The sequence below is a fragment of the Chinchilla lanigera genome, unplaced genomic scaffold (assembly GCF_000276665.1).
Source record: "Chinchilla lanigera isolate Chin_1 unplaced genomic scaffold, ChiLan1.0 scaffold00023, whole genome shotgun sequence".
Classification (NCBI taxonomy): Eukaryota; Metazoa; Chordata; class Mammalia; order Rodentia; family Chinchillidae; genus Chinchilla; species Chinchilla lanigera.
In genome coordinates this window covers 22,357,458-22,370,673 of record NW_004955424.1, presented here as the reverse complement: position 1 = coordinate 22,370,673, position 13,216 = coordinate 22,357,458, and the positions used below count along the sequence as shown (strand labels likewise).

The window sequence follows — 13,216 nt, the reverse complement described above, 5'->3', positions numbered from 1 at the left end:
CTTACCCAGAAATCGAACCAACTGCTCCTTCCTTCCTCGTCGGGGATTAGGGCGAGGGAAGGCGGGGGGGAGAAGGGGGAAGCAAGGTGGGTCTCAGTTTTCCCACCTTCAAAAGGGAAATTAAAAAACGGAGAAGGGCAAAAAAAAAATAAAAGCTCAATATTTACTATTCCAAGGACACCTCCCCCCAGCACACACACCCACCGCCCTCCCAAAACGAAGGGGAAGGATCCGAGGAGTGAGCGCGCCCGCCCGGGTGGGGGTGCGAAGGGGGAGGGGAGCGGGGTCGAGTCCCAGAGGTTCAGCCCGGGGGGACCCTAAGCCACAGGCGGCGGCAGGAGCGGCAGGAGTGGGGCGTCGAGTCCACACGTCGGGGGGACGCTCTGCTACCAGGTGCAGTCCGACTCCCCCCTACCAAAACACGGCTCCCTCTCGCGCGGCTCCGGCGCCGGCCCCCCGCCCAGGCTCGCCTAACTTTCCCCTTCTGCTCTCAGCGACTGGTGGCTCCCCCTCCCCCTCCGGGTGGTTGCACGGACTGCAGCAGCAAAGACTGGAACAGGCGCCGCCGCCGGGGCTGTAGCTACTGTTGCTCTTGCTGATGCTGTAGCTCCCGCTGCTCCTGCCGCGGCCGCCGCAGCCGCTTCTCCCCCTCCTCCTAGTGCCTCAAACTCGGAACCGGTTGAAACCGGTTCAGACTGGGAGATTCCATCTCGGTTGAGTTTTCAGCCCATGGCGCCGCGGAGCGTTTGGAACCTGGGCCTCCGCCCCCAGCCCGCCTGCTTATTGGCCGGTTCCAGCCACTGCCGCGCCATCAGCTTATCTTTTATTGGCCCGAAAATCCGTCAATCCCAGCTCAAGTCTCCACACCAGCCTGCCGCTTCGGCCCCCGCCTCTTTCCAGCCGCGATTTGCCCGCAGAGTGGGGGAAGGGAGATGGGCGGGTCGAAAAAGAGCAAGGAGGGGGGGGGTGAAGGAGGAGGCAGTGGGACAGAGAACTGAGCTGAGCAGAGAAGAGAGCGAAGAGAAGCCGCAAGGAGGATTGGCTCAAGACAGCTGTCAATCAACGGCAGCCCTCCCTCGACTTTCCTTCCCCGCTCCCCCGCCCAGCGCGTAGCTCTCAGGCCCCTCCTTTCCGGCTCGCTCATTGGCTAGGCGCCTTTGGTGACGGGAGGGTGGGGCGCAGCTCGTGAGCTGCTGGCCGCGCGAGTTTGAGCGCAGCGCGCGGCTGCGGGCTCTCGGCTTCCCCGGACCCGCGCCCGCCCGCCCCCGCCGGCTCCCGCCAACCTGCGCTGGGCTGAGCCCGCCCAGACCAGGATCCACCCCTCGAAGGGGGCCTGCGCGTGGGAAAGGGAAGGCACACTCAGTTGTTTGTAAACCGGGGGTGGCGAGGGTGAACGAGCGGAAAGGACGCCTCGGAGGTGAACTGCAGGCCCGGGACCTCCGATCCGTTTCCATCCGTCTCCGCGGCTGGGCTTGGGGCCGGGCCGGGCCGGGCCGGGGCGGGAGGGTCTCGGGGACGAGGCTGGCGGGGGCTGCGGGCGTGCTGGCTGAGAGCCTCGCGATCTCAGAGTCCTCGAAACGGTGTCCAGATAGTTCCTCGGTGCTTTAACTGTCTTCCGGGGCTGGAGTTCGCTTCCACAGCCAACCCCCCTACACACTGAAACACTCTCCTCGCTGTTACTGCTTTAGCAGCGCGTGCCTTCACTGGGGTAAGCTCGAACGCCAGCTGTCCCCCACCTGGTGCCCTTCGTGTGCCGCGCTTTCAGTTTTGTTTTTCAGCTTAGCTGCCTTTCACGTGCTTCGCCACCGCCAAGTATTTCCCATGAAAGTCACACACATGGCCTCACAAGGTTGCCTCGTTTGTCCCTAAGTGTCCAAATCGGCTTTCCCGATTGTTCTTGCTTTAAAAGAGAGAGAGAGAAAAAAGAGCAAACAGTCCACCAAAATTCACAAGACATGTGTGCCACCAAGAGGCGGATAAATGGGTGGGTTATTTGTTTTGGAGTTTTTGTGGGGTTTTTTGGTCTTTTTGAGACTAGTTCTCGCTATCCAGTTCAGGCTGGTCTTGAGCTCACTTTTTGTAGCCCCGGCTGGCCTCGAACTCGCAACAATCCTCCTGCCTCAGCCTCCCAAGTGCTGGGATTACAGGCATAGGCCACCACGGCCGGCAGTAAGTGGAATCAACACAATTTTCAAATCTTCACTCGCAGTGGACAGTGGCTAGCACCACATCACCACTTAAGTGTAACCTTTCTGCCTCCAATGAAGAAAAGCCCACTAACGATGCTCAGATGTACCACAATGGTGTTGAGTGACTTCAGACCTAAGATGTTTATTCATTGTGTAACTGAATAGCAGTAACCATAACATACAATGTATATGAGACATGGTGTATACTGATCATCTGGAATACTTAGAGTCAATTACCAAACTAGGAGCTGTACTGTTTTAACCCCCTTACTGGGATGGAACCCAAGGGTGTTCTATAACAGAGCTGTATCCCCAGGCCTTTTTATTTTTAATTTAGGGGGGTCTCTTTTTTTGAGACAGGGTCTTGCTATGTAGTTCAGGTTGGCCCTGAACTCATTATGTAGCCCAGGCTGGCCTGGAATCCAAGGGGATCCTCCTGCATCAGCCTCCTGAGTGTTGGGATTTCAGGCATGTGCCACCAACCCAGCAGGGGTCTCTTAAATGGCCCTGGCGGCATGGAATTTGTGATCCATCTGCCAAAGCCTCCCAAGTAGGTGGGATTTTAGGAATGAGCCACTGCACCCACTTAGGGGGCTGTCCTATTTTTTTTTAAAGCCCTTCCCCCCCCCCTTTTTTTTTTAGCTCTTGGGCCCTGCCACGCTTTTTTCTTTTTTTCTTTTTCTTTTTCTTTTTTTTGTTTTGTTTTGTTTTTTTTTTTTTTCAGGAATCAAACTCACGACCTCATGTGTGCCAGGCAGGTGCTGTGCCGCTGATCTAAATCCCCAGCCCCCCATGCTGATTTTTTTTTTGGATAGCGGAAGAGTAAGAATAAAACAAACTGGGAATTAAAACCCGGCTTTGCTCAGAATGTGTTCAGCCATTTAGGGGTCAGTTTCCTTACCCATTTTAATGAGTCTGATATTCTCTGTGGTTGACTCGCAAATTGGAGTTAAAGGTCAGATAGATGTTAAGAAACAGCGTAACCCAAAAGACACTGTGTGGATTGTAAAATTTAATCTCATTATGCAGATCCCTTTTTTTTCGCGTTTTACTTTAGCCTATCTTTAAATCATATTCTACAGAGGTCCTGCAAGCTGGGCATGGTGGCACACACCTGTAATCCCCGCACTTGGGAGGCTGAGGCAATAGGGTCGATGTGAGTTCAAGGCCAGCTTGCACTGCATATAGTGAGGCCCTGTCTCAACACACAAACAAAAAACCCGAGGCTTTCTCTGTCTGATCATAATAAAACAAATGCAAATACTTGGCCCATCCATTTTGTCTAGAGTTAACAATCACAGAAGAATTGCAAATAAGCTTAGGAATAATAACTACCAAAAAAGTTACTAATAAAACTAAAAAGCTCCAAAAAGAAGGGACAAGGGTACATAATTATGTTTGATCACCACATTTTTAAAGTCAAATTCAGAATATAAGTGCGATGTATTATGTGTTTAATATTTTTTCCTTACCTTCGTTAGCTGGACTCAGATTTCAATCTTAGATAAGATATGGATAAGGAAATCTAAGTAAATTTGAGGGCCTATCTGCTGTCCAGCAGGGTGTTGGAAATCATTTGGGTGCTATTTTGTTGAACTGTCCCAGCCCTATGAGATAGTTATTACTTTGCAGCTACTCCCCACAAAGCCCACACCATCCCATAATACTTGTCAGAATTAAAAACTTCTTTCTCCTACTTCATATTTTCACAAAACAATATCAGAAATAAGATAAACAAGAGCCTATAAATTCCTTTTCTTGAAGTTAGGTGTGGTGCACACCTATAATCCCAGCATTCAAGAGGCTGAGGCAGGAGGATCTCCATGAGTTCAAGTCCAGCCTGATCTACATAGAGAGACCCTGGCTCAAAAAAAGAAAAAAAATTCCTTTGCTCCACTTCTCACTGTTTTCTATTATTAAAAATTATTTTTAATTTAAGAAACTCTTTGCACTAGGTCAAAGACAAGGACAACCACCCCTATAGAGGAAGACCCTTTCCTTAGTCAAGGATATAAGAGCAGCTGTGCTCCCCTGTCAAAACCTCCAGACAAGGCTCAAGAAAGTAATATGTGATCATGATTAACAATTCAAGCAATAGCGGAGTATTTAGAATAAGAAGAGAAAATGCCCTTCGGTTTGACCCCCATCCTTTTTCCTGCCCAGGGGCAAACATCAAGGGAAACTTATATAAACTTTAAGATATTTCCTATGCATTTACAAACGTTTGTTTTTGTTTTTTTGGTTTTTGGGGTTTTTTTTTGTCTTTGAGACAGGGTCTCGCTATGCAGTTCAGGCTGGCCTTGAACTCACTTTGTAGCACAGGCTGGTCTGAAACTTGCAACAATCCCCCTGCCTCAGCCTCTCGAGTGCTGAGATTACAGACATGTGCCACCACACCTGGCCAGAGTGTATAAATCCACTTCATCCTTCCTAGTAGCGCTTTAATCTCAGTACCCTGTATGATCCAACCATTTCCTCACGGAGGACAATTAGTGTGTTCCCTGTTTCCACTCTGATGAGTAAGGGTGCAGTCACTATCCCCTCTGCATTTACCTTGGGCACAAATACCAATATATCTATAAGTTAAGTCCAAAACGTGGAATTATTGTGTCAAACATAATATATATATTATATATATTATTATATATTTTATTATATATTATATATTAGTTGGTTAATTAATAGGTCTATATATTATATATGTCTATTAATTAGTTGGTTAATTAATAGGTCTATATATATTAATAGGGATAAGCCAGGCGTGGTGGTGCAGACCTGTAATCCCAGCACTCGGGAGGCTGAGGCAGGAGGATCCTTGCAAGTTCAAGATCAGACTGGGCTACAAAGTGAGCTCAAGGCCAGCCTGAACTGCATAGAGACCCTGTCTCAAAAAAGATAAATAAATAAAAGGACGTGAAGGTAGTTAATAAAAAGCAGTACAATAATAGCTAACATGGAGACATTGTTTTGTTTTTTGGTTTTTTTTTTTTCCGGTACTGGGAATCAAACTCATGACCTTGCGCTTGCCGGGCAGGCACTGTGCTGCTGAGCTAAATCCCCAGCCCACATGGAGACATTTTTGATTATCACAAATTTGAGGAGGCAGTGCTATTGGCATCTAATGGGTAGAGGCTGCTGAGTATCTCTCAGTGCGTAGGACAAGCCCTTCCAACAAGGAACTATCAGCTCAACACATCGGTAGTGTAGGGATTGAGGAATAAAATGTTTCAAGTTATCCTGGCCCATAGAGGAAGAAAAAGAGAAAAGAAGCTGGAGCTCAACAAGATCAGTGCTTTTTGAACTTGACTGTACATAGGACTCACCCTGGAAGCCTACAGAAATGCACATCTGACTCAGCAGGCCTGGGCAGGGTCTGAAGTTCTACATCTCTTAACAAGCTCCCAGGCCCCTCTGATGAATAGTCTAAGGGCCATACTGTGAGTAAGGAGGTACTGCCAGTGGTGGCAAACCTATGGCACGTGCCACAGCTGGCTATTTCTTATCAAAAGTCCTAAACTGTGCCCCATCCCTGCAGCTGAAGTGCTCCAGTGCTACGTGTGTCAGGTGAGATGAGGACAGAGACTCATTTAGAACCTGAGAGGATCCAAAACTTAAATTTGGGGGTGTGACATGTACAAGTTTGTGTGGGCTTATTTTATTTTATTTTATTTTATTTTTCTGGTACCAGGAATCGAACTCAAGACATTGCATTTGCCAGGCAGGTGCTATGCCGCTGAGCTAAATCCCCAGCCCCTGTGTGTGCTTATTTTTAAAAAAGTTATTTTGGCATACCTTGTAATTTGTAATTCTTTTGTCTGGGAGACGTCTTCAGATTTATTTCTAGAGCATAAGAAATTCCTCTGTAAAGAGATCCAATGAACTTGGTAAATGTATTCATAGAAAAATTTTGGTATTCACTCTGCCTTCAGGTGTTACTGTATTTAAACACTGTCAAGTGGAGTTCTGCATGCTTACTGAGACTCAGATCAAATAGCAGACAGATCATAAACCCGGGCAGATTAGAGAGTAGAGGTAATAATAAAAACAAGCATAATAGTGGCTAACATTTGTTGAGTGCTTATAATGTGCTGGGAACTTTTCTAAGCACTTTGTGATATTAAATCAAGGAGTTACTCACTTTCAGATATTCCCTGCTTGTCCAGAGTAGCTGTCCACCATGTCTGTTCTCTTTCTTTTTTTTTTTTTTTTGAGACAGGGTCTCACTATACAGTTGAGGCTGGCACTTGCCAAGCAGACACTGTGCCACTGAGTTACATTCCCCTGAGCTACATCCCCAGCCTCTGTTCTCTCTCCCTCCCTCTCTCTCTCTCTCTCTCTCTCTCTCTCTCTCTCTCTCTCTCTCTCTGTCTCTGTCTCTCTCTCTCTCTCTCTGTCTCTCTCTCTCTCTCTCTCTCTCCCTCTTTCTCGTTCCCACCTGAGAGGGAAAAGTAAAAACAATTTCCCTTGTCCCTTCCTTTCTGAATTCAGGTTGGCAGGAGAAAAACATTTGTAAGAATCAGTTCTTTGGAGCCGGGCATGGTTGCACAGGCCTGTAATCCCAGCACTCAGGAGGCTGAGGCAGGAGGATCATTGCGAGTTCGAAACCAGCCTGAGCTACAAAGTGAGCTCAAGGCCAGCCTGAACTGCACAGTGAGACCCTGTCGAAAAAAAAAGAAAAAAAAAGAAAAAAAAAAAAAACACTAAAAGGAAAAGGGGGGACTAGACATAGAAAGTTCAGGTGTATCCTCATAAAAATAAATAGGTTGATAGATAAAATGAATGAAGTGTTAGGATGTTTCCTAAAAGAAATAAAACCTCTTAGTTTATATTCTTATATTCTTCTCCATTTGAATATAAATTCTAGACTATCAGGGGCTAGGGATTTAGCTTAGCAGCACAGTGCCTTCCTGGCAAGTGCAAGGTCGTGAGTTCGATTCCTGGTGCCAGGAAAAAAAAAAAATAGGCTTTATGTTCTGGGGCTGGGGATGTAGCTCAGCAGCACAGCGCCTGCCTGGCAAGCACAAGGTCATGAGTTTGGTTCCTGGTACTGGAAAAAAAAACAACAAAAAAAAATAGACCATCAGAGAAAGAAAAAAATGTCTCTTGGGAGAACTACATGTAATTATAATAGGGTCTTTTTGGTTGATTTGGTTTTGGTTTTTTGAAATAGGGTTTCACTATATAGTCCAGGCTGGCCTTGATCTCACTACATAGCCCAGGTGGCTTTCAACTCCTGGCAATCCTCCTGCCTCAGCCTCCCAAATGCTAAGATTACAAAACTTGAACTACATAGTGAGGGGGCCGGGATATAGCTCAGTGGCACAAGTGCCTACCTGGCAAGTACAAAGTCTTGAGTTCAATTCCCAGTACCAAAACAAAACAAACAAAAAAAAGTAAGACCCTTGTCTCAAAACAACAAGGAGGAGGAGGAGGAGGGTCTATCATGGTTTGCCAATACAACTCTATTTGTAATGTAACTAGAATTTGGGCTGATGACTATAGAATGCCTGCTTTGCATGTATGAAAAGGGTTTGATTCCCAGAACCACATCAATACCACTACCAACAGCAACACAATCTAAAGGTAACTAGATTCTGGAGATTTTCAGATGAGTAACTATTCAAGCAACATTTACTGTGGGTGTGGGGGCCGGGGGTGGAACATAGAGCCTTTATTGAGCTATACCCAAGCACCTTTTCACTTTTTCAAAATTTTGAGATAAGGTCTCACTAAATTGCCAATTTGTGATCATGCTGCCTCAGCCTCCCAGAGATAGGCATGTACCACCACACCCAGCTGCAAACCACTTTTTTTTCTTTTCTTTTCTTTTTTTTTTTTTTCCTTTTGAGACAGGGTGTTGCTATGCAGTTCAGGCTGGCCGTGAACCCATTGTGTAGCCCAGGCTGGCCTCAAACTCACAGTGATCCTCCTGCCTCAGCCTCAGCCTCCCAAGTGCTGGGATAACAAGTGTGCATCACCACACCTAGTTTAAACCACTTTGAACTTAAAAGTGAAGTGAAAAATACATAAATGTATGGACTGGTACAGTCATCATGTCAGTAATTCTAATCCTCTGTAGATGTGGCTATCTGCCATTTATCTATGAAATGTGTGTGTGTGAAATTATATCCTTTTGTACAAACTCTTTTACAGTAATTGCTTGATTTCAAGTATGTAATTTTTATTTTAAAGAATAAAAAATAATAAAAAACCATTAGCAAGATAGAGAATTTCACTAAACAAGATGATAGGAATTCAACAATGGCTGTTATGTTGCACATGGTTGTCTTCAAATTAGGTGTTCAGATTACCAGATATAAGCATGCAAAATTGGTGCCAAAAAATTAAACGTAATTTTTGTATTTGTACGAACATTCGTTCTTCCAGTCCCTCTTCATTCTCAGCTTGGAGAAACTGGGAGGGCAGAAGAGAGACTCTTGAAATGGAATGTCAATGAAAATTCTCATCCAACAGCTTGCAAAGAAGAAAATATTTTATTTTCCTACTTATTTACTTATTTTGGTTTGTTTTTTGTTTTTGTTTTTGAGACAAAGTCTCACTATGCAGTTCAGGCTGGCCTTGAGCTCACTGGGTAGTCCAGGCTGGTCTCGAACTTGCAGTGATCCTCCTGCATCAGCCTCCCAAGTGCTCGGATTACAGGCTGTGCCACCACTCCCAGCTATTATTTCCTATTATTTCAGAGGGGAAAGAGAGTGAGGGAGGGGAAAGGAGAGGGAGAGAGAGCTTGCCATATAAGAGACAGCATGAGCCAGGCGTGGTGGCACATGCCTCTAATACCAGCACTCAGGAGGCTGAGGCAGGAGACTCACTGTGAGTTCAAGGGCAGCCTGGACTATATAGTATACATAGTGAGTCCAGGCCAGCCTGAGCTACACAGCAAGACCCTGTCAAAAAAAAAAAAAGACTATGAGTATTTAAACTTGTGTGTCTGACTTATTTTGTGAACGACTCAAGTTTGTCTTTCTTTATGGTATGATAGAGTAGTACTCCATTTTATAGAAGTACCACATTTTCTTTTTCCTTTTATCTGTTGATGGACATATATTGTTTCCAACATCTAGCTGTTATAAATTGTGCTTCTATAAACATAGCTAAGATAATATCTCTGTAATATGATGACTTTAACTCTTTTGGGAAGATACCTCGAAAAGAAATAGCTGGGTCATGGAATTTCTACTTTTAGTTCTTTGGGTTTTTTTTACTACTTTTAGTTTTCTTGAGAAATCTTCATATTGATTTCCATAGTCACCAGCAATGTAGAAGAGTTCATTTTTCCCCACATCCGTACTAGCTTTTTTTTTTTTTTTACAACAGCCGTTCATTCTGGGGTAAAATGGAATCTCAGTGTAGTTCTAATTTGCATTTCTCTAGTGGCCAGCAATGTCAAACATTTTTTCATGTATTCATTGGCCACTTGTACTTCTTCTGAGAAGTGTCTGTTCATTCCTGTTGCCCATTTTTTAACTGCATCTTTATTTTGGGATTTTATTGGCATTATCTAATTTTTGTTTAGTTCTTTATATATGCTAGAGGTTAGTTCTCTGAGGAGAAGCTGGCAAACTATTCTGTTGTTTCAAAAATATTTTAAGATATATGTAAATTTATGTTCATTGAAAAGAAAGTTTTTTGTTGTTCTTGTTTGTTTGTTTTTTTGTATTTTTCAGACAGGTTCTCAATATGCAGCTCAGGCTGGCCTTGAGCTCACTTTGTAGCCCAGGCTGGTCTCTAACTCTCAACGATCCTCCTGCCTCAGCCTTCCGAGTGCTGGGATTACAGGTGTGCACCACCACACCCAGCTGAAAAGAAAATTTGTCCTTGTGTTTGTTTTTTCTAAGAGAGGCTTTTTTGTCTATAGCTTGTACTCTGAGTATTTTAACCATTCTTTTAAGATCATGACACACAGTATGTTATTTTCTAACTATTTTGTTATGAAATTTTGTTTTTTTAATAGAAGAGTGCTTTTTATATATTGTTTATTAATATCTAATTTTATTATACTGAATAAAAAACAAGCTGGGCGTGATGGTGCACACCTGTAATACCGGCACTCAGGTGGCTGAGGCAGGAGAATCACTGCAAATTGGAGACCAGACTGGGCTACAAAGTGAGCTTAAGGCCAGCCTAAACTGCATAGTGAGACCCTGTCTCAAAAAAACAAAATGAAGATACAAATCCAATCCTTGAAGTAAATAAGCCTGTGATAGAAAAACCAGGGGCAAAAAAGAAAAACCAGGGGCAGTTAGATGTTGAAACAGGTCATCATTTTTCCATCAAAAGAGTTCACTTATTCCTGATGCCTCAGAAGAAGGTAGACTGCAGCCTGCTTGGGCTCCAAGCCTACTGTTATGCCTGTTAAGTGGGTTTGAGACCACCCTGGACTACATAGTTCAAGACAAGGCTGAAATGCATAGTGAGACCCTGTCTCAAAAAATAAAACAAAAGACAGGGTCTTTCCTGTAGTCCCGGCTGGCCTTGAACTCACTATGTAGCCCATGCTGACCTTAAACTTGAAGCAATCCTCCTATCTTAGCCTCCCAAGTGCTGGGATTACAGGCATGCATCACTATGCTTGGCCTAGAATACAATCTTTGACAAATTCCATACCTGAATTCCAAAATCTCAAGACCTATGATTCCATAGTAAATACACTGTGGAGAGACAAGTTTGAGCTGTATTAAAAAAAAAACCAACAAATTACACAGGACCAAACAACTTTTGTTTGTTGTTGTTTTTACATAGGGTCTCCCTGTGTAACCCAGGCTGACCTTGAATTTGAGGCAATCTCCTGCTTTCGGCTTCTGAGTACACAGATTGCAGGCATGTGCTCAGCTCAAAACAACATTTTTATAAATGATGCTAATTCTTTTAAAAGTTGGAATTACAAAAGATGACAGTAAAAAATATTTAGAATCAGATCTGGATTCTCCTCCAAGGCTTGCCCTTTCTAGACAAAGGTTATCACCATGTCTGAATTGGTCAAACTATAAAAAGTTTGCTAGCCAGTCGTGGTGGCTCATGCCTGTAATCCCAGCTCTCAGGAGACTGAGGTAGGAAGATCTCCAGAATTTAAGGCCACCCTCGGCTACATAGTGAGTTCAAGGCCAGCCTGCACTACATAGTGAGTGACACCCTATCTCCAAGAAAAAAAGTTGCCTAGTGTCCTTTCTGGCTAAGTGACAATCCTTCTGTGTATTCCTTTCTTCTTAAACATTAGAATAGATAAAGAGAGGTAGAGAAATGTTTTTATCGTTAGGAATTTTGTGAATGTAGAGCTTATGGAAGCATTTCCTGTATTTAGTTATTCATTCACTTAACTAATACTTTGAGTGCCCCCATGTGTCATGTACTGTGCCAGGGCTGGTGTTACAGTGATGAGAAATACCCTTTACTTCCACAGTTAGAAAAAAATCAAACAAGTCAGGTATGATGGTTCAGGCCTGTAATCTCAACATGCAAAAGGCTGAGGCAGGGGAATCACAAATTTGAGGCTAACCTGGGCTACACAGTGAGTTCAAGGCCAGCCTTCTGGACTATAGAGAAAGACCCTATCTCAGAAAAACAAATACCCTGATTGGCTGGAGTGACTGCAGGACAGAGATGGGACAGATTATTTATTCATTTATTTAGTGACAGAGTCTCACTCTGTAATTCAAGCTGGCCTTGAGTTCACTGTAGCCCAGGCTAGCTTTGAACTCACAGTGATTCTCCTGCCTCAGCCTTCTGAGTGCTGGAATTATAGGAGTGCCCCACCAGATCCAATTTAGCATAGCATTTTAGAAAGAACATTGTGAAGAATAGATTTGAAGCAGGCACGACTGGGGACAAGGAGTGATGTTTTCTTTTGTTTTGTTTTGTGGAGGAGCAATGTTACGAGTGATTGCTGCAGAAAACCAAAAGAGCTATGGATGGCTTGAGCTAACATAGCAGGCTTGCCCATGACAGGGAGGGGAACGAGTCAAGAAACGGTCAGAGGTCGGAATTGTTAGAACCTGTAGTTCCGCCGGCTGTGCATGCATCTCCCCGCCGCCATAGGAGTGCTGAACTTCTGAAGACCAGGAACTGTGCAGCATGTGGATTCATATTCTATTAAGTTACCTTCCCACAGGTGATAAGGCCAATAAATATCTGTTGGGTTAATAAATGAGTGAATGAAACTTTATATCTAAGATGGGGCTGATAAATCCTTACTCTTAAACAAAACAAACAAAAATCTTACAGCTTGGGGAAGGCTCGGAGCGGTGTGAGATAAGGCAGCCACCTTAGCATGAACAGGACAAAACAGGCCAGCTGATGGGGTATTTTTATTGTAAACAAAAGGAAAATTGATTTATAAAATTTCCTATTACTCTTTGGAAGAAAGGAGACTTATAGTAGATTCTCCTTCTGAAGCAAATGCTTAAAGGATCTCACTGAAAAAATTTTGTACAAAGAGGAAATTCTGTGCAACCAACCACTTAGAATCTCATGACACAGACCACTACCCAGTGTAACGTAAAAGCATCTTGTATGCACTTAAACGTGACATCTTTCACAGTCATCTTATCCCTTAGATATGCCAAAAGTGTCAGACACAGTGTTCTGTGGTTTCTTTACAGAAAAATCCAGGATACATTTTAGATTCCCCTGGAAATCTTGGAACTCTAAATAGTGAGCTATGATTCCTGAAGGTATACGGGAGGCAACCCACAAAAAGATGTGTTAGGCTTGGTAGAAGAGGTCATTTATAGTGAATCAATACCCCATTAGCGGGAAATCAGCAATAATCTTAACAGTTAACACAATAAACACATTTAGCCCACATAATGGAGTGCTCTAAATTATTTTCCAAGTTTTACTTAATTATGTCCAGAATCAAAGAAGTTATGCCGAGCGTGGTAGCACACGCCTGTAATCCTAGCACTCCGGAGGCTGAGACAGGAGGATCGTAGCAAGTTGGAGACCAGCCTGGGCTACAAAGTGAGCTCAAGGCCAGCCTGAACTGCATAGGAGACCCTGTCTCAAAAAGA

The 13,216-nt window shown here is 44.1% G+C and overlaps 1 protein-coding gene and 1 long non-coding RNA gene across 3 annotated transcripts in view; both read right to left on the bottom strand.

Moving 5' to 3' along the window:
* Positions 1-668, bottom strand: part of Xpo1 (exportin 1) — a 50,563-nt gene extending 49,895 nt beyond the window's left edge. Inside the window, exon 1 of the mRNA XM_005385738.2 lies at positions 6-668. The gene's annotated coding sequence lies outside the window, so the exon portion shown is untranslated. The remainder of the gene's footprint in view (positions 1-5) is intronic.
* An 11,284-nt stretch (positions 669-11,952) lies between these two features.
* LOC106148598 overlaps positions 11,953-13,216 on the bottom strand; it is a 24,636-nt gene continuing 23,372 nt past the window's right edge. For both annotated transcript variants that reach the window (XR_001234203.1, XR_001234202.1), the window contains one exon: positions 11,953-12,335. This is a non-coding gene — a long non-coding RNA (uncharacterized LOC106148598). The remainder of the gene's footprint in view (positions 12,336-13,216) is intronic.